Genomic DNA, 18,731 nt, shown 5'->3' with positions numbered 1-18,731 from the left:
ACGCCCAGAAAAGCAAAAAAATGTTTGCTGAAGATATGTTCTCCCCGTCGGATCTGTAAACTACCTTCAGGGACCAAGAAAAGACTTAATGTTGATTTGTCTCCAGGAAAAGCCAAGGTATGAGATTGTCAATTTTTAATTTTTACTTTTAGTGGACACCCTTACACTAAAACATATGGATCTGCACATGTATTAAAAATAATTCTATTAAGAAGAACATATAAGACAAAATTCAGAGTCTGTGGTGATAACCATTTTGACACTTTAACACTCAATACTTATATTTATTTTTATGTCTAATTTTTTTATATAGGAAGAGACTAAAAGAAGGCTATGACTACTGCTCAATCCAATTCACTTTTTAAACTAATGTATAAATATTTATCAATGACAAAATTATTTTTTTTATTAATATGGCAGTATACTAAATATTTGTGAACTGGCTAAATATTTCAGAAGAAAATTTATATGAAAACTGTTAATACACTGAAATCCATACTATAAATAATTCATCTACCGGGTATTATTGTAAGTTCATGAAAATCATTTTGGAAAAAAATGAATTACATGTAATAATAAACTGATATTCTAACAAATGTCAAATGGTTTTATCTTTGAAACCTTTTCATGTACACTTACACACCTTTACACATTAACTACCAGGTAATCCCTTTTGCAATTTTTTGCTTTCAGTATTAATACCACTTGAAATCTAATTTCTATTGTTATTAGGTATCATTTAGAGGCAGACAAGACCATAAAGTCCGAACACGAATAATTAAAGATGGAGTATGGCAATCAGTTGTGAAATCAATTGTGAGGGGAGACAAAGGACCGAGTATTTCCAGGAAATTATACTCTATTGAATCTTTAAAGCCTGGATTGCAGAGGTGTGTTCTAAAAGAACTTGAAGAGCAATGCAAAACTCTTTGTCAAGTGAAAAATAAATCAGTGCTGCGTAACATTTCTCCAAAAAATCTGGAATCATTATCTTTCAAGAGTATCATTAACGACTGCCAACTGTATGCTCCTCTTTTACTTGAGACCTTGGCATGTGTGATGAATCAGCCAACTGAAAACAAACTTGCAGTGGCCGTAGCATTGCTGCTAAGAAACAGAAATACACATATGTCTGCAGTCCATCATGTAATAGGTCAAATATTAGATCACGGGGGAGCAACCGATGAGGTATGAATATTAATAGAATTTATTTTATAACCCAATTCAAAAAATATTAAGTACCGTATAGCTAGATTTAAAATGATCCAAGTGTGTCTGTATACAAAAACTGTAGTATATTTTGTATCATTGAGATTAATCAAATCATTTGTTAGGAAAACAAAACATCTGTACATCATTTATAATGCTTATAACGTTTCTTTTTCATAGGTCATTAAATTACTCTCTATTATGGGATTGTGTATTGGACCCCAGTCCATGGGTCTTAAGAGGAATGAATTTGAAATCAGTCAGAGACAGAAAATTAAACACATTGTCCAAGACCATGTGAAGCAGTGCCAAATGGAAGACATGACACAAAAAGTTAAGAAAAGTTTGGAGGCACTTCCAGAATCAGATACAATCATATCTGACAAATATCAGACTACGATTCCACCAGTGGTCTTGCCACAGAGTTTGACAACTACCGTATACCAAACAGGTATGTCATTTGTACACTGTCCAACATCTTATTCAGTAGCTGGATCATATGAAGATTGTTTAGTACAAGCCAACTGTTATTCAATTCCTAAATACCCAGCTACTACAGGATTAAGTGCATTGCCTTTGAAAACACAAGATAAGACATTAGCAATAGAATTCCCAGCTGTTAGTCCTCTTTTTTGTGTACAGCCCAAAACTAACCCCTGTTTTGCGCAAGCAGAAAACAAGAAAACACGAACCTTATCACTGAATTTCATATCCAAACACTCTAGTTTCCTAGCCCAATCAATCCCAAGATTTGAAGTGATTGGAGACAATCTGGATTTAACAATATCACCTACGTCGATGACAAAAGAAAGACAGAGGAAGAGCATTCATTGGTTTTTGAACATTGCGTTGTGTAAGAGAGTACTGTCAGACCTTCCTGATGAGTGCACCAAAGCCGAGATAATGAAAGTCCCAAATAGTGTTTTCATACCAAATACAGGTGATTGCCAAGCCCTAGAAAATGATATGATATATCATATAATAAAGATCCTGTGCAAGCATGTAAAGTGTTTGAAGCAATTTCAGGCCTCTATCCCAGACTGTATTCAGCACCCATATATGGATGAAATGTGCAAAAAATCTGAGTACAGAATAATTGATTTGCTTGACAAAAGTGAGAACAAGTCAGAGGACATGATTAGTATCCTACAACATATACATAAACACTGTGTAGCTCACTCTGAAGAAAACCTAACGAAGGTCATTGAAAAGATTGTATTTGGGGGTGATGTGTTGACCAACGAGAGAGCCTACAGTGCCCAGTTAGCCATGATGAATGCTGAGTGTGACTTTAATGGTTTGGCTGGTGTTGTACACAGACCCGAGGGTTTGCATCGGATGATGAACTTCCTTGGGGTATTTCTTGTCAGCAGTTACAGTTCCTTGTTTGGTTTTGTTGCCAGTTGACCAGATGATGACCTCCATTTGGAATATCTTTTCTTACTAAAATTTTATTGTTCAGAGTGAGTTCTATTTTGGAATGAGTTATTTTTTACTAACCAGTCATTCAGCATTTTGAGGTTACAGCATGTGCTTATGTAGAAATCTAGAATAGTAGTGTATTGTAGTTTTCTATCAAATTATTTTGTTTGTTTTTTTTTGTAATCATGCTATCGAGATTTGTTGACCATTCTTTAAATTATAGTTACATAATTATGGTAATAAACTTCAGTTGTTCTAAAGGTTTTCTGATTCTAACTTAAATTGATAAATGTACAAATTGATGTTATACTGTATATATCTCTAAAATTACCGACAATACCACTTACACCCCACCCATCCATGATAACATCTCCCCCTTCACACTTATGTACTTCCTGTTTAACTTTGGATCTGTCAGTTTAAAAGACAAATTTAACTGTGGACAATATTAAAGACTTAAAGTTTTTAGCTAATTAATAATAATTTACAAAAATTTAAATGGTACACTTTCTTAAAGTTTGTTGACAAGGGATATTTTTATTTTTTATTTTAGATCATATACAAGCAATTTTACAGCCTAAAGTCTGCTGCAGACCAAGGAAGTTTGTACCAGTTGAGAAATGTTGTCAGGAGAGTTGATGTTCAAGGTCCAGAGGGAGTAACAAGTTCATATAGGTAAATGAACTGCAAAGACATTACCAGTAATTTCCCTGAAATACATATCAGCATTTAGTTTTAATATTTTATGTAATTATTTGTTTTAGATCACATATGAACTTCGTTCAGGACTGCTTGGATTCCTTTGTGTTAGGAGCTTGTCTTCACATGTTTGGAATGGACTCTTTAGACGGTGTCCCAGTTAATGTTGAGATTCCTCATTTCTTACATCTGGCATCCATTGAGGAACAGTATGCTTGGCTCAAAGAACTGGTTGAACAGCTGTTTAAAACGTACATAAAACTAAACGAAGGTAAATTTTGTTACATATATCCAGTGTAAAGATTCATGGTATCGTTATTTTTTTATGGAAATTATCTATAAGATAAATTTACCCGATAGTTACTTGCAATTTATTTAAATATATTATAGACAGCCTTATCAACATTCAAATGACTGATCTGGTATCGGAGATGGATGATCAAGAATTACTGTTGGCAGAAATGTACGACTCTCGGATTAATCGATACAGCTGTACATGCAACAAAACTTACAAAACTAAGGGTCATTTTAAAAGACACCTTGAAAAAGAACATGAATGGGACTTTGCTTTAAATCAGGATACAACAAATTCAGCAATGCTTTCAAAGGAGGATCATGTTGCAGTATGGCGAGCGTCATTCATGAAACTGTCTTTGCTGCTCACAGACACAGAAGATGCCTATCAATACGGTGATGGTGATCGTATTTTCCGAAATGCCAAATTCGAGATGCTTTGTGCCGATGCAGCCTACCATACTAAATATCGTTTATGGTTGTGGCGTATGCAAGCATACGAAACTGCCATCTTGAGTCCAAGACAAGCAGTTGAATATAAATGGAACTGCACAGCCAATACACATGGTGGGAAAGGTAAAAATGTTCCCAATGACAATCTGGTAGAGACTCTTGTGCAGAAAATTAAGAAGAAATTAAGAGAACAGGGATCTAACATAACCCACAACAGTGCACAGAGAATAGCTCTTTCTATTCAAATTCAGCAAGAATTGAAAGAAAATATATTACGACACTTCACAAGTAAGGAAAAGGGACGTTCAAAACCAACTGTTAACAGAGACTCTGAGCTTAATCTTTTGATGACAGAACTGCTGGATGGTGAAGTTTTTGATGTTATCCAGGGAAGGGAATTCCATGCTTTCAGGGGATTTAGTGATATATTTTCCAGAGTTAAAGCTGAAGAACTGCACAAATGGATTTCAGATCAAAAGTTCAGAGCAAGTTATGAAATGTTTTAAAACTTGTTTAAAATGAAAGGTTCTCTGTGAGTCTTTGAAACTGCATGGACCAATATAACACAATGTTTAATGCGCATCTATAACTCTTCCTTTTGATAATTAGAGTAAAAACACTCTTCCCAACATAACTGCCCATTAACTCATACCGGTACTTTGCAATAAAATAAGATTCTTAATCAACCATGTGTTTTATTTTTTAGCATAATCAGAAATTGATTTACTGTGGAATCATTTAAATTCGTGGGAGCCACTTTTCCGATTGTGGGTTTTTGGCTTATTCGTTGGTATGTAATTTCGTGGATGCGCAGGTTTTCAGTTTCAGTTACAAAGATAACTCTTTCTAAATTTGTTTTTGTTGAGGATGTAAATTCGTGGGGAGGGGCTTCCCACGAATACCACAAAAATTGAGCCACCACGAATTGTAATGATTCCACAGTAGTCTTCATTGTCAAAGAAAAATTAATATATTCATAAATATTTGTATTTATTGAGATTCCAACAGAGATTTCCCAACTTGTTCAAATCCTTATAGGGACAACAAATTCCATGATGCTTGTTTGAAGAAAAAAAATCTTCGGATAAAGTTTCAACTTGAAAATTTCTTTGGATCGATATCCATTTGTCATTTTACATGTTTATATCGTCTGTAATAAGGCTGAAAATGAAAATCCATCACTTCCGATTGAAACTGAGAGTGAATCAAATTCTTAAATAATCCATGAAAAAATGACATCAGAGTCTTCGTTTTGTTTCACTTTAATAACACTCATTTTAATGTTCTTTCTATCAGGGATGTCAGATATCACACAAGCATTTTTTCCAAAGCACAATTTTGTCATGATTTTTCTTCTGTGACTTGGGCACGCAGTAGCAGTCAGTGCCAAACAAGGAACTTTTAAACAGAGAACGCACTTCATCTATGTGACCAAACCACTCGCAGAATGCAGCTTCCTGATTTTTTCCCTCACCCCTGAAAATAAAAGATATGGATTATGATAAATGGACCTCTGAGGTCTTCCAAATCTTCTTTGGGTGTTTCAACTTTGATTTATAACTTGATTTCATATTAAGTTGGATGGAAAAATGCCTGATGAAAACCTTTCTGGCTCAAAAGTTCCAAACATTTATCACTTATGAATGTTTTAAAGATAACTGTTGGGATATGATTTTGATCACACTATTTTGAAAGAATTCGAATTATTTTATTACAGTCAAAAAAATCTCACTTTTTGTTGTTACCTTTATTTAATCTCACATTGAAGAAAATTATTGAAATATCATGTAGATTTGTTTGTATCTGACTTTAGATCATAATTTGGTTTTTAAACATGTGTGTAAATTATTTGTTAACTGTATTATCTTACCAATGAATGATGGTATGCGCCTCAACTATCATACGATGTCTCTTTTGAAACTCTGGGTTCTTCAGAGCATCCCTCCATTTAGCTTCTCCAACTAGGACCTCCGGGCTAACAAAAACGAAGTTGTAGTAACCGCTTGTAACTCTCTCAACATCGGTTGACACTTCAACGTATACTGCTTTATATCCTTAGCTGGACAACCGTTCTACTTGTCCTGTTTTTACTAACGGAGCTGAGCAACAACTGTTACCGCAGTTTCACCGAACACAAGTGGTACACATTCATAAGTCAAGGATTTGCCACTTCCTGTCTTAGTTCCAACGAATACATCCCGGTTTTCTTTCAAACATAATATAGCCAGCCTTTAATTTTCAGTAAGACAATTAATATTGAATTTTTCGCAAATTCTCTTTTCTTGATCCGCCATCTTTGTACAAAACCCAAACTACGTTTTAAAAGGAGTTATTTCTTTGGACAATATATTTTTAGAATTATTACGTAATGTTGAGCGTGAGCCCGACTTTTAGATAGCGACTTATGTCAAGGGTTTGTGTGGAGTTCCGTAATCACAAAACCTTGACATTGTGAAGATACCTATCATCATACCCAAAGGCGATCATATTGCACTTCTCCTAGTACGTCATTTTCACAGTAACATACAACATCAAGGACGACACTTAACAGAATGTGCTATACGAGTAGCTGGCTTTTGGCTTGTGGGTGAAAGGCGACTTATCATTTCTGTGCTTAGAAGTTGCGTCACATGCAAGAAACTTAGAGACAGCTTTGGATGAACAAAAATAGCAGACTTACCTAGAGACCGTTTCAGATCGGGCCACCATTCACATTTGTTGGCATCGACACCTTTGGACCCTGGCCTATTGTTTACTGGAAGACACGAGACATGCAAAGAAACCAGGGCCATTCTATTCACGTGCATGTTGTCCAGAGCTGTCCATGTCGAGCTCATTGAGAAGTTAAGCAGTCCTTCATTTCGCAGGTTTATGGCCATTCGTGGACCAGTTAAACATTTCAGGTCGGACAGAGGCACCAATTTTGTTGGTGGTGTGAAAGAGCTAGAGTTGGATGCCCAATTGATTGAGAAGGGCCCTGTAGCAAATTACTTGAAGAATAACAGAATCTCTTGGATCTTCAACCCACCCCATGCCTCGCACTTCGGAGGAGTTTGGGATCATATGATTGGTTGTTGTAGACGTATCCTAGATGCCTTGTTACTACAAAACAAACATGATCTAACACATGACGTTCTATTAACGTTTATGCTTGAAGTTTGTGCCATTCTAAATACCGACCAGAAAGATGCTACCAAGAACCAGTGGAAGAGAGTGCAGTATCTTGCCGACAACTTTTGGACCCGCTGGCGCTCGGAGTACCTTCACCTTCTTCAGACCCGACCAAAATGGAAATCGCCAGGAATCCACTTCAATAAAGGTGACATTGTGCTTCTGCAAGACAGTGAATCTCCGAGAAACCATTGGCCGATGGGAGTAATTGAAGATGCCTTCAAAAGCCAAGATGAACTCGTTCATCAAAGTGCGGGTTATGCGAGGGGATACGTCCACTACCTATGTTTGTCCGATCACCCAACTTGTTAAGCTCCTTTAGGTTAAGTGAGTGTGCCACCGAAATATGACATAAACGTTTGTATTCGTGTGTGCGATCGGATTTATTGTATTAGGTACTTTTACTTGATATCTATACCAGATTAGTATCAGAATATTTTGTCAATTTTTTTTATATTTCTAAATATTAATGTAGTTTGTTTTAATTGTGATTTCTAATCAAAATCAGAAGGGGAGTGTGTTGTTACTTGTTTTGATAATTTTCCAATTTTATCCCGTTTCAGATTGTTTGGGTTTATCTAATATCCGGATGGATGTTTTTATAACGAGAAAGGCTTCGCGCCACACATCATGGTTTTCTGTTTACCGACTAAACACGGCTTGGATGTTTATAAACTGTAAGTGTCATGTCTTTGCATTGATTATAGTGTCGAATAATTATGTTACATTTTAAGTGCATCAGTTATTTTTACATGTCACATCATATTAACAGCAGAAATAGAGATTTGTGAATTGGCAGGACGTTAGCATTAAGTAAAACATAGATTGGACTATCTCATTATTTCTCTAACGTGATTTTATTCCATATATTTTATAATTTGCTGTCTCGATAACTTTCCAGAACTCTTTAATAGTAAGTTTGGCATGTTATGGTTGTAAGATTTTACAGCTTACATTTATGTAGATGAGTCACGCTCGAATTTTCTAAATTTGGCATAATGTGAAATGTGGATTGTCATGTTGATGTATGTACATGTACTTATAAATGTTGTAACTTTTGTAGTTTTTCACCCTCTCCAAGGAGGCAATAAAACATCTCAAGACTAAAGCTTGTTACTGCATACGCCCTGCACCAAAACCAAGACTTGTGCACATTAGGGAAACCGAAATCCTCGGGGGAGGGGTGTTCCCCCGAGGATTTCGGCACATAATCAGTGACACAAATTCCTGGTGCAGTGCGCTGAGTAGTCCTTAACTTGGTGCTTTGCACCCAAACTAGGGCTTGCTCACATTAGGTGAGCCTGGAATCCTCGGGGGAGGAGCGTCCCTCGAGAATTCCAATGCAAAAAAAAGGCACTAGGGACACCGATTTCTGTAGGAAAGTAAACAAGGCACCCTGCACCCAAACTAGGACTTGTGCTCATTAGGTGAGCCCGAATTCCTCGGCGGAGGGGTCAACACTCGAAGATTTTGTCACCTAATTAGGCACTAGTGACAACGATTCCTGGTGCAGTGTGCTGAGCAGACCTTAAGTGAACAAATTATTTCTGTTATATATGGATCTAAACAATGCACCCTGTGCCCAAACTAAGACTTGTGCTCAAAAGGTGAGCACATATTCCTCTGGGGAGGGGTATTTGCTCGATCATTCCGGTGACAAATAAGGCACTAGTGATACCGACTCATAGCGCCAGTCCGCTTAGTAGACCTTAAGTGAACTAATTGTTTCTGTTTTGTAGGGATTTAAACAGGGCACCCAAACTAGGACTTGTGCTTATTAGGTGAGCCCAGATTGCTCGGAGGAGGGGTCTACCCTCTAAGATTCCGGTGCAAAATAAGGCACTAAGGATACCGATTCCTGGCGCCAATGTGCTGAGTAGACCTTGGGTGAACAAATTATTTCTGTAAGGTAGGGATGTGAAAAAGGCTCACTTCGCCAAAACGACGACTTGTCCTCAATAGGTGGGCCCTGACTCCGCGGGGGAAGCGTAATCTCTCAAGGATTCCGGCAAAAAACAGGCACTAGTGACATTGATTCCTGGCGCGAGTGCGCTGTGTAGACCTTAAGGGAACAAATCATATCCGTTATGTAGGGATCTAAACCTTGCGCTCTGCGCCCAAACTAGGACTTATGCTCATTAGGTCAGCAAAGATTCCGCGGGGGAGTGCGCTGAGTAGAACTTAAGTGAACAAATTATTTCTGTTATTTAGGGATCTAAACATGGCACCAACAACGTCCAGTCTAAGACTTGTGCTTATTAGGTGAGCCCGGATTGCTCAGGGGAGGGGTTTTCTCTAAAGGATTCAAGAACCAAAGCATGCACTAGTGACACCATTTTCATGGCGCCAATGCCCTGAGTAGTCTTAAGTGAACAAATTATTTCTGTTATGAAGGGATCTAAACTTGGTGCTCTTCGCCCAAACTATGACTTGTGCACATTAGGTGATCCCGGATTCCTCGGGGGAAGGGTGATCTCTCGAGGATTCAGGCACCTAATCAGGCACTAGTGAAACCGAATCCTGGTGCCAGTGCGCTGAGTAGACTTTAAGTGAAAAAATTATTTCTGTTATGTAGGGATCTAAACATGGCCAAACGCCCAATCTAGGATTTGTGCTTATAAGGTGTGCCCGGATTCCTCGGGGGAGGGGTTTTCTCTTAAGGATTCCAGCGCCAAATCAGGCACTAGGGACACCGATTCCTGTAGGAATGTAAACAAAACGCCCTGCACCCTAAATAGGTCTTGTGCTCATTTGGTCAGCCCGGAATCCTCGGAGGGAGGGTGTTTGCTTGATGACTCCGGTTCAAAATAAGGCACTAGTGACACCGATTCATGGCGCTAGTGTGCTGAGTAGACCTTAAGTGAAGTGATAATTTCTGTTTTGTTGCGTTTTAATCATGGCACCCTCTGCCAAAACTAGGACTTGTGCTAATTAGGTCAGCCCGGATTCTTCGATGAAAGTGTTTTTCTCAAGGATTCATGTGCCAAATCGGGCAATAGTGATACCGATTCCTAGCGCCAGTGCGCTGAGTAGACCTTAAGTGGACAAATTATTTCTGTTTTGTAGGGATCTAAACTTGGTGCTCTGCGCCCAAACTAGAACTTGTGCACATTAGGTCAGCCTGGATTCCTCGGAGGAGGGGTGTTCTCTCGGGGATTCCGGTGCAAAATAAGGCACTAAGGACACCGATTCTTGTAGGAATGTAAACAAAGCGTCCTGCACGTAAATTGGGACTTGCGCTCATTAGGTGACCCCAGAATCCTCGTGGGAGGGTTGTTCCCTCGAGGATTCATGCGCCAAATCAGGCACAAGGGACACCGATTCCTAGCGCCAGTCCGCTTAGTAGACCTTAAGTGAACAACTAATTCCTGTTTTGTAGGGATCTAAAATTGGTGCTCTGCGCCCAAACTGGGACTTGTGCACATTAGGTGAGCCCGGAATCCTCGAGGGAGGGGTGTTCCCTCGAGGATTCCGATGCAAAATAAGGCACTAGGGACATCAATTCCTGTAAGAATGAAAACGAGGCGCCAAACGCCTAAACTATGACTTGTGCTCATTAGGTAAGCCCGAAATCCTCGGGGAAGTGTTCCCTATAGTATTTTGAGACATAATCAGGCACTAGTGACATTGATTCCTGGTGTAGTGCGCTGAGAAGACCTTAAGTGAACTAATCATTTCTGTTATGTAGGGATCTAAACAATGCACCCTGCGCCAAACTAAGACCTGTGCACATTAGGTTAGTCCAGATTCCGCGGAGGAGGGGTGTTTGCTCGATGATTCCGGTGCGAAATAAGGCACCAGTGACACCGATTCATGTCGCCAGAACGCTGAGTAGACTATTAGTGAATAATTTTTTTTTGTTGTGGAGAATCTAAACAAGGCGCCATGCACCCAAACTAGGACTTGTTCTCATTAGGTGAGCCCGGGTTCCTCGGGAGAGGGGTGTTCCCTCGAGGATTTCGGCACCTAATCAGGCACTAGTGACACCGATTCATGGTGCAGTGCGCTGAAGGACCTTAAGTGAACAAATTATTTCAGTTATGTAGGGATGTAAACAAGGTGCCCTCCGCCCAATCTACGACTTGTGCTCATTAAGTGGGCCTAGATTCCTCAGGAAAAAGGTGTTCTTTCAAGGATTCTGGCGCCAAATCAGGGACTAGTGACATCGATTAATTGTTCCAGTGCGCTGAGTAGACCTGAAGTGAACAAATTATTTCTGATATAAAGGGATTTAACATGGCTCCCAACGCCCAAACTAGGACTTCTGTTCATTAGGTTAGTCCGAATTCCTCGGGGAATAGGTTTTTTTCAAGGATTCCATCGCCAAATCAGGCACTAGTGACACCGATTCATGTCGCCAGTGCGCTGAGTAGACCTTAAGTGAACAAATTATTTTTGTTATAGAGGATCTAAACTTGGCGCTCTTCACCCATACTAGGACTTGTTCTCATTAGGTGAGCCCGGATTCTGCGGGGGAGGGGTGTTCCCTCGAGGATTTTGGCACCTAATCAGGCTCTAGTGACACCGATTCATGGTGCAGTACACTGAGAAGACCTTAACTGAACAAATTATTTCTGTTATGTAGTGATGTTAACAAGGCGCCCTCCGCCCAATCTTTGACTTGTGCCCATTAGGTGGGCCCAGATCCTTCGGAAAAAGGATGTTTTTTCAAGGATTCTGGCGCCAAATCAGGTACTAGGGACACCGATTCCTGGTGCCTGTGCCTGTGCGCTGAGTAGACCTTAAAGAGTTTCGTTCCTCTGTTTTTTAGGTAGCCTTTTTGGGTCACCTCTATTCTAGAAATTATGCATCATATATTGATTCTACCCATAAATTCAAATTTTATAATGCCGATTAAACTTTTTAAAATGAAATTGTAATGGAAAAATTACATATTTACAGAGTTTAGTATGGGACTATATTTTGTGGCGGAAGGTTCTTAAGAAGAAAATGAACATTTTTCATAACTCAGTTGTTTAGAGTACCGTCATTTTATCGTCCTTCTTTTCTGTTCAAACAAAATTTCCAGATAGTTTGTGCATTAGGATATCTTCATTTTGTTTTGAAAAACAAAATTGTACAATGTTTCAATATTTCTATCGACATATATTGGTAAATTTAACTTATATTTCATAAAAGTCAAGGAAAAATGAATCCCAAATTTTGCCTAAAATCAGCTTATTTCATGCCATATCTCAAATTTTACATAATAGACCCATACTTTTTGTTTTATTTTCTGAAATTTTAAGTTTTTTCTAACAAGTTTATCATAGTTTGACAAAAAGTTTGAGACTGTTGAATAATTTCATTACATGTTGAATTTATAATTGATAAAAATAGCGTTTTATCAGTGCAAAAAGGTCAAAATATCAATTAGGGGAAGAAATTGTAACATTCTTCTTTATGATAATTTTAATTTTATTTATTTTAAATAGTATAAATTTGAATTTGGTGCCATGGTTTATTCCGATTATAAAATATAGAAGGAAAATGATTTTTGTGCAATCTGCACTTTCAGTGCAGAAAGGTCATATTAGATATACCGTAGCGCCAAATGAAGCATATAGACCCCACAATTTTGTTTTGAATTTTGGTTAAGCTATTGTGTAGATTTCTAAAAAAAATACTTTAGGAAAAAACTTTAAGACTTTTGATCGCAGGATCGAACGTCCTTAAGTGAACAAATTATATCTGTTATGTAGGGATCTAAACAAGGCGCCATGCAGCCAAAGTAGGACTTGTGCTAATAAGGGTGAGCCCGAATTCCTCGGGGAAGGAGTTCTTTTCTCAAGGATTCCGGCGCCGAATCAGGCACTAGTAACACCGATTCCTGGCGCCAATGCGCTGAGTAGACCTTTAAGTGAACAAATTATTTCTGTGATGTAGGGATTTAAACAAGGCGCCCTGCACCCAAACTAAGACTTGTTCTCATTCAGTGAGCCCGGATTCCTCGGAGGAGGGGTGTTCCCTCGGCGCCAAATCAGGCACTAGTGACACTGAGTCAGATCTTAAATGAACAAATGTTTTTTGTTATGTACGGATGTAAACAAGGCGCCCTCCGCCCAAACTACGACCTGTGCTCATTAGATGGGCCCGGATTTCTCGATGAAAGGGTGTTCTTTCTAGGATTCCGGCGCCAAATCAGGCACTAGTGACACCATTTCCTGGCGCCCGTGCGCTGAGTAATCCTTAAGTAAGCAAGTTATTTCTGTTATGTAGGGATCTAAACTTAGTGCTCTGCGCCCAAACTAGGACTTGTGCACATCAGGTGAGCTCGGAATCTTCGAGAGAGTGGTGCTTCCTCGAGGATTCCGGTGCAAAAAAGGAACTACGGACACCGATTCTTGGCACCAGTGCGCTGAGTAGACCTTAAGTGAACAAATTATTGATATTATGTAGGGATCTAAACAAGGCACCCTCAGCTCTAACTACGACTTGTTCTCATTAGATGGGCCCGGATTCCTCGGGGAAAGGGTGTTCTTTCAAAGATTCCAGCGCCAAATCAGGCACTAGGGACACAGATTGCTGGTGCCAGTCCGCTGAGTAGACTTTAAGTGAACAAATTATTAAGGTCTTCCGTTTCCAACGGAAGACCTTATAGTGATTGTAATGTTTTTTATTAAGGTCTTCCGTTACAACGGAAGACCTTCTAGTGATTGTAATGTTTTTTATTATTATTATTAGGGTTTTCCGTTTTTCAACGGAAACCCCTTCTGTTATTCTACTGTTTCTTATTATTATTTTTTTTTTTTCCCGCAAATTTTGTGCACGAGATTTCTCGAACATTTTTTGTCTGATTGCTATGAAACTTTAAGGGTATGTAGATGATATTAATATCTCTAGACGTTTTTTTCAAATTTTTAAAATTCACTTCCGGTTATGAGTTATTGCCCTTTAATTGAAAATTGGGGGGTCTTTTGTCCAGAGTTGATCTCGGGAACTACAAAAGATAGTTGCATGAAATTTAGCAGAATTGTTGGTAACATTTTATAGTTTTGCTGGCATGAAAATTTTGGCAAAATGTGTTTTAGTTTTTAAGCAATTTGCCGGTAAAGTTTAAGGTTTTGGGGGGTCTGAAATTTTGTTGCTTTTTGTATAATCACCTTTAAACTAAAAATATTTTGTTAATACATATAGAACAAAAGTTGTTTATAATAACGAGAGCTTTCATTAAAAATTAAGAAAAAAGGGCTGGCCCCTATAATTAGGGGTCAGCAGCTCCTGCACGTATTTTTCTGATAGCAAAAATCGTTATCATTTTATGAAAAAAAATTAATTCAGTTATTGTTAATATATTAAATAATGTCATTTGGTATCAAATTAAACAAGTTCTGTGCTATATTTCTTTTCAAATTTCATAAAACAAATATGCGAGAATCGTACATGAACGAGTTAATATGTCTACATAGACACACAAGCGAACAAATGCCACTTTAAGGCCCAGGCATTTACTGCATTACGTTGTGTTGCGTCTTAGATAAATTGTTGTGATTCAATTTCATTTTTTTCATCTATATCATTTATGAATTCAATGAGCACACATCATCTAAAGGTTCTATGTGCAACTATTTGTCGGGGCGCCCCTGTTTGTAACCCCCGCGCGCGCGCCGAATGTAAACAGTAACGAACGGCATTGTAGAAAAGAGAGAGCCGTAATGCAGAAGAGAAGTTGTGTATTCTTTCGGTGTACACATGCATTTTCAATTTACTGTGAAACATATGAACATGCACAGGGAACAATACTACATATTTGTTTAAGGAGGATATTTTTCTCGTGTGAATCGTTTACGAGGAAATTCTGACAGCCACACTTCTGTCGACGATCAGCCGTTGATAAGCTACGAGTGATAAAGGAGAAAAGATGGACATTAAAGTGTGTGATTTATGTGGATGTTACTGAAGAAGGTGAGGCTTTTACTCCTTTTAAAGGTTCTTGTTAACTGGTTAAAATTTAGTATATAGTATAGATGTACATGTAAGTACGTGCACACTGTTAGATGTTTTTGTTATGGTGTTTGTTTACTTACGTGTAATTTTTACATGTTTCATGGATGTTTAGACTCGCTCGAGGTTCATGGGGGACTGGAAAGGGTAACTGAATTTATCTATTTAAAAAGATAACAGATTGTGAATTTTCAACTCAAAATTCAAAGCAGGGTCTAATTAGAAACATATCATATATTCTTGTACAGAAGACTCCAAATGTAGTCATGAATATCCTGTAGACATAACTTCAAGTAAATAAAATTGTAAACTTCAGACTTATGAGTTAAAACATGACTTTAATATCTTTATGATGCCGATCATTGTATCATTAGAGAGGTTTAGCAGACCAACGGGAACCCGGTACATGTACTTGTACATGTAGTTTACAAGTTAAAACTATGCGTACCATTCTACCAGTTCACATAATTTTTCTTGTTTATCAGTTATGATGTGAACTTAAATTGTCCTTGTTAATGTTTTAAATATGATTTTTTATTCTCTTTTTTTAATCTGACTACTGGCAGTACTGGCGTGCAAGCAGTTCTCGCCGAGGACCATTTCTTGCTGGTGCACTGTGACATCATATTTTCGTATAAAATTTTATGTGCCGATAAAATGACGTAACAATGCACTGGTGAGAAATGGTACTCAGCGAGAACTGATCGCACGCCAATATTGATTAATTACAGACAAAAACTGAAGGTTGCGAGTGTTAATTTTTATTGAACAACATTGTTTAAAATAATTCTTTTTATATGTGACGATCAGACCGGTTTGAATACCAGTGCCAGATAGCTCAGTTGGTAGAGCACCTGACTAGAGATTCAGGGGGCCCAGGTTCAAATCCCGGTTTGGTCCTTCATTATTTCTCCCATCCTGTTACAATATTGGTGTTGTGACCAACCCTTGGAACTAACAGGTTAACTCCTGCCAGGGGTGATCTTCTAGGGTGAAGATCATTTAAGGGGGGAGGAATGTGACGGTCAGACTGGTTTGAATACCGGTGCCAGATACATGTAGCACAGTTGGTAGAGCACTTGACTAGAGATTCAGAGGGCCAGGTTCGAATCCCACTTTGTTCCGTCGTTATTTCTCCAATCTTTTACATATACATGCGTATATCAGATATATGACAGATGATTAAGGGTCATCACATGTTTTGCAAGATACAATAAGTGTTAAAAACCTTTACTTTACAACACAATACATTTAAGTGAATATTTATGTTTCTTGTTATTATTTGGTGTGGTTTTCTTGACAGTGTCGCATAAACAATTTACCCGCTCCTAAAACACAAACTTTCTTTTTGTGGATTCAGCTTACCGCTTATTGGCTGCTGTTGCAGCAGACAAATAAAATATGCACGCACAAAACACAATGAACTTATCAGAGAATGAGTTGAGTTAATTTCAACTATTGGAATTTGGGTATTTTTTTAATAAAATGTATACTTGTAACAAAACATATATGTGGTACATACAGCTGTAGCTTTATGAAGAAAATTTTGGTTAGACCATATATACCTATCATGCAAGTAAATGATATTTACAAAAAACTTGCAATTTATGGCGCACGAAATATACGCTAGTTTTATAAAGATTGACATACATGTAATGTACCACATTCTGTGAAAAATAATCTATTGAAAATTCTTCATTAAGTTTACTCATACATGTTTTATGCTTATTACACATAGTATTGTTTTTAAAACATGTAATTTATAAGAAAATAAACAAAAACCCTCGCTAAATTTATTTGCAAAAAAAACAACACAGTAGAATTGATAAAAAATGGTATACCAGAAGCTAATACCAGTACATGTACTTTGACGCTGTTCGGTGGGTAATATTTGTTTGTAATTTACGAATTGAAATATTGACTGTTGCACTATAAGTACGGTAATAAACTCTCTCTCTCTCAAACTCTCTCTCTCTCAATTTGATAAGTGTTTATACCTATGAAATTTTTTTAATATTATATTATGACTTGATATGCAAATTTTTGATCTTGTACTGCCTAAATGTTATGTCATGTATTGGGATATGTCATACTTATTACACTGCATGGTCAGTGTATTTTTTCCAGAAATACTATGCATATGTTAATGTAAACACAGCTATTACTAGTACATGTATGTAAACACAGCTAATTATTTTTTTTTTATTTCAGCTCAAAACAGACTCTTGTTACCACATGGCTTTTACCGGTACCTGTTGATTCTTGTGGGTCAGCTCCTGAGATTAACCTGTCACCTCTATCCACATGCATATTCCTTGTGTTCTACAGACTATTTACCGGTAATTCAAATTAAATCCGATAATGCATGAACAATAATGGAACTTGAAGAAAGCATCATGCCATGTTGTGGTTTGTGTTTGATAAGAAATTATGAAAACAAAATTAAGGCTGTTTAAAGAAATTCATAATTGCTGTGAAAATTTGTTTTTCAATAAAAGTATGCAATTATGTTTCCTTTATTTTTTATTTCATAAAGATATTTAGATGTGTTTACATAATTGAAAAATCCCCCCCCCCCTCTATTTAATTGTCTGCATTAAGATTACATGTAGGATATGTAAATGTACATTTGACTTTGAAATAACATCTGCTATGATAATTGCTTTTGAAATGAACAAGAAACAACCTATTTCTACCTTTCTAAGGTATATATGCATAAAAAAAGTAGAAAAACATGTCAAATTTGAACATTTTTCATTGAAATCAACTCTGTCTCCAGCTACCTGGGTGTGTTTGAATTTAATTCTAATTTAAGGCAGATGTCTAACTTGTAGGTTGTAACTTACTGTTTTAGCATGGTTAGAAGGAGACTAGAAATCAGAATAGATTAGATATTCACTAAATATGATTGTTAGCTTACTTTTTTCATGAAAACAAGAAATCACAAGCAGGACAGCTGTCTATTTGTTAATTAAAATGGTACAAATCATACAATAAACAAATAAAGATCAAATTTTAGAATCATTGATGATTGTTTTCAAATATGTGTGAGAAATGACTCAAGGAAATTGCCACACGTTTCATAAAATTAGGTAAAACATTTCAAACCATGACTTTTTATGAAAATCAAAAGATTGGGGGGTGGGGGTATACATGTAAGGGTATTTCTAAGTGATGTGAAGCTTTTAATTTATCATGATTATATCAAGTAGGCATATGTTGTATTGAATAAGGTTTCTTTTTAAAGGTGGTTGAACAAAAGTTGACCTCTAAAAGGTCAGGTAAAGATGTTTTACTATGGAGAACCCTGTAAATCTGTGTTTACTTAAGGAAATTGGAAATGGTGGGTTCACTTAAATGGCCATATTTTTATTAAACCTCAATGGAATTGGCAATATGTGGTATTCGTTTTCTCAGAATTGCATTAGCTTTCTTATTCTAAGACAAACCGTCTTTTCATAAAAATGTTAGTGTACTAAGTTAAAGGTACAAGGAACAGTTTCGGATAAAGTACCGTCAATATTTTTGTAAAATTGAGA

General features: G+C 37.3%; 3 long non-coding RNA genes across 3 annotated transcripts; 2 read left to right on the top strand and 1 right to left on the bottom strand.

The window, feature by feature from the left end:
* Positions 1–455: 455 nt before the first annotated feature.
* LOC136275413 (uncharacterized) lies at positions 456–3,903 on the top strand. The gene is made up of 5 exons (XR_010713953.1): positions 456–1,188; positions 1,390–1,660; positions 3,185–3,306; positions 3,396–3,601; positions 3,721–3,903. It is a non-coding gene; the product is annotated as an uncharacterized lncRNA (long non-coding RNA).
* A 1,420-nt stretch (positions 3,904–5,323) lies between these two features.
* LOC136275791 (uncharacterized) lies at positions 5,324–6,125 on the bottom strand. Its single transcript, XR_010714285.1, has 2 exons — positions 5,948–6,125; positions 5,324–5,553 (listed from the first exon to the last, which is right to left on the bottom strand). It is a non-coding gene; the product is annotated as an uncharacterized lncRNA (long non-coding RNA).
* Positions 6,126–14,574: 8,449 nt separating this feature from the next.
* LOC136275824 (uncharacterized) lies at positions 14,575–17,700 on the top strand. The gene is made up of 2 exons (XR_010714317.1): positions 14,575–15,153; positions 17,404–17,700. It is a non-coding gene; the product is annotated as an uncharacterized lncRNA (long non-coding RNA).
* The last annotated feature ends 1,031 nt before the right edge of the window (positions 17,701–18,731 follow it).

The sequence above is a fragment of the Magallana gigas genome, chromosome 5 (genome assembly GCF_963853765.1).
Source record: "Magallana gigas chromosome 5, xbMagGiga1.1, whole genome shotgun sequence".
Lineage (NCBI taxonomy): Eukaryota > Metazoa > Mollusca > Bivalvia > Ostreida > Ostreidae > Magallana > Magallana gigas.
The sequence above is the reverse complement of the archived record's forward strand: the minus strand, read 5'-3'. Positions and strand labels throughout refer to the sequence as shown.